Genomic DNA, 3416 nt, shown 5'->3' with positions numbered 1-3416 from the left:
TAGTGTCTCTACAGTGCTTCAGTACCGGGGTGCTGAAGAAAAGAGGGAGCAGATTGTCGGGCGTCCTTCCTATTTATACCGGAAGTGAGTCCGAAGGTGGGGCCCACCTCGCAGGTGGGCGTGGACTACATGTTTTTTCAGTGCTGCGCGGGTGCGCAGGGGATTACCCAATAGATAATTATACATTTAGAATCAGATTTTGAAACAGTGAGCGGTTGGGAAAGTCACACCGCCATGGGGAACAAACAGTTACTGACGTGATGTTTTCTTCGCATTCTCAGGCATTCCATAAGGAGCGTCAGGAACTCACGCTTGGGACCACCAGTGTCCACTCCATCCTCAGTGTGTCCCTCATCATCAGTGAACTTAACTGACATGAGAGGGGCCGAATGAGACACATTTGAAGCCGCAGATTGCTCCATCCCACACATTGGCTCTATTCATATTGAACCTGCTGCAAGAACAATTAATACCTTTCCTCTGCAGTTTGCTCCATTTTTTCTTCTGGCTCAGAATGGCTATCAATGATGATAGGTGCATACACATTTGTGTAGTTGCTGCACTGAGAAGACAGTTGAATAATTACTTTCAAATACATAATATATGCATGACAGTCATATTTACAAAAGGATGTCGATCCTCTTCCTGTTTTGTTTTTAATACATTGGGTTCTAAACTGACAACAGCACTTTAGTCATACTCCTGCAAAATCCTTGTAAACATTTTTAAATGGATGCAAGAAACAATATCTGATCTTTGAAAAATATTTGTGGGTGTTTTTTGTATCGTCTTCACTAAGATGTCAGATGTTGTGGGTGTCATTTGGAAATGTTTAAAAGTATAATTGTTCTGCTTCCTGGCAATGTTACCCACTGTGATTGGAGGCTATACAAACAAACACATGTACAAATAAAGATACACAGCAAACAACTGTGTCACGATGCAACTGTCAACCTCGTTTACCTATAGTAGTTGTTCTGACCCGGGGCAGACTGGACCTCTTCCTGGAATGGGGTTGGTTCCTATTTTTACCCAAGAAATAAGTGCAGTTGATCTAATGACAGTGTCATTAGCACACAAAGGTATTTATTGATTTCATGATCACAAATTCAAACCTACATGGTATAATTACATTTTGAATTAGTCTTATCCGATCAGACGCTGGTTGTAGCTGGCTGAGAGGTCTGATACAGGTAAACAACAAATATATACAAACTACTGTACTGTTAAAACATTTAGCTTCTTGTGGCACAAAATAATATGTTGACAATGATTTATTTTACCCTGGCTAACTGTTGTCCATTTGTGGAGTGCTCACACACAAATTACTGACTGAAATAAAATAAATTCACTTTAATTAAGAATAAATGCCACGATAAATCCAAACTGACCAAGGTACATTATATTATTGACCGTCCTTTAACTCTCACATAAGGATTTACATTGGGGCACAATAAACCAACTCCTCTCTGCAACTATAATATATCTATATGATGTCAAGAGTTACATGTAGGTGCACAGTGCTGTCTCTTCACTTGCAAGCTCTTTTACCAAACAAGCTAACGCTAGCTGGGTAAATATGACGCTCTTTGTATAAAAACAAAACTTACCTTCTTATATGTCGACTTTGTCCACTTCCATCAACTTTGTTTCCTCCGGCTTCAATTTGCCTCACTCTCGTTCGTTCTCTCTATGTCTGGTATTGTGTGTTTTTGGGTTTGTATGTGTTTTTGACTTTGCATATCGTTTTTGTATTTGCAGCGTTTGTTTTCGGGGTTTGTGTGTTGTATTTAGTCTGCATCATTTCTGTAAATGCAGCGTTTTTTTTGTTGTATTTCTTTTCAGGGTTTGTTTGTTTTTCATTTCATTATTTGCAGCTGTTTCCTGCTTATGGATGCGTTTTTGGCCGTTGTTCCGCGTTTGCACCTGCCGGCCACCGTATATCTGGTCTGGTGGAAAGACTTTATAAAAGTGTGAGAAACAGTAAAATCCAGAGGGAGGCAGTGATGCAACACTGTGGAAGCAAACAGCCGTAAAACACCAAAGAAGAAGAAGCAGAGGAAGTGCTTTTATTTTGAAAGGAGTCTGTGTTCCCAGCGTGCATTGCGCTTACTCGCAAACATGGTCGATAAATGAATGGAAGAAGCTGTTAATGGTTAAAAATCCGGAATAAACTTCTTATTAATTCATGATTTGAAGCACCAGGAATTCAACATGTCATTACCCTGAAGCAAACTCGCTTCAAGTCGGATAAATAAGTGAGTGTCACCTGAATGACTGCTGTGGGTTGAAAATGATTCAGTAAAACATGCTAATGTCAACTGTAAATATTGCACTGTTAGACCAACATGTGATCCAAAATCGCTCTTATTTTGGTCCAATCCATTACTTTTCTTTGCATTTGTTTTTATTTTGCAAGAAGAAATGCTTACCTGGATTATACTGTAGTTTGAGTAACGTTAGCAATCGGTCTGTGTTCAGAGCTTTGTGGAACAAGTTGTACACTTGATATAGTGCAAAAGGAGGTTTTATAGCTATTATTATGTCGTAAACTTCTGTACACCCCCTCATCAATATGTTTACTACTACTGTTTATTATAAATGTTTCTCATGCTAACACACAGTTGCAATGTTGTACACATGTGTTATTGTATGTCTTTCTCTTCTTTATGTATGACTTGCAGGTGCAGTATTTTTTCTATGCATTTGTTTTCTGCTCTATATTTCTGTTCTTGGCTCGTGCAGTATTTTGCCTGTATGTGTGTTCTCTCTCAATATGTTCATCACGCAAAAGGACATGTTCTTTGTAAATAAATAACCTTAAGATAAAACCATATTCTGATTCTGATTATATTTATAATCTGTCCCCCCAGGTAACGTGATGTCGTTCCCGGAGCCCAGACCTCAGGTTCCTCAGCTCCCTCAACACCTGCTGAGGAGCATCGACTGCCAGCAGGGGGCCGTCCGGGCGGTGCGCTTCAACGGTGAGACAGAAATATCATACTGATGTTCAGACTGTTGGGGTTTAAACATCAGTAAGATAAGATACAGCTTTATTTATCCACAGAGGGTCAATCTGGTGCTGCACTAGCGAAATAAATAGAACAATACAATAATTGGCGTACACTAAGGCTGGATGATTTGGAAAAGTCTCATTATTTTTGACTGATAATGAAATTGTGATATGATTCACGATCAATCAATCAATCAATCTTATGTATATAGCCTTTATGTATATAGCCCAATATCACCAATGTTAGGGAGGCGTGTGGCGTAGTGGATTAGTGCGTTGGTGTTCGTATCAGGGGGTCACAGGTTCAAACCCCACTGCAGTCAGCATGTCGTTGTGTCCCTGAGACACTTCACCCCAAAGTGCTCCTGTGGGGATTGCCCACAGTAGACTGCCAAGGCACACA

Source organism: Notothenia coriiceps, unplaced genomic scaffold (genome assembly GCF_000735185.1).
Source record: "Notothenia coriiceps isolate Sejong01 unplaced genomic scaffold, NC01 NC01_scaffold00036633, whole genome shotgun sequence".
NCBI lineage: Eukaryota > Metazoa > Chordata > Actinopteri > Perciformes > Nototheniidae > Notothenia > Notothenia coriiceps.
The sequence above is the reverse complement of the archived record's forward strand: the minus strand, read 5'-3'. Positions refer to the sequence as shown.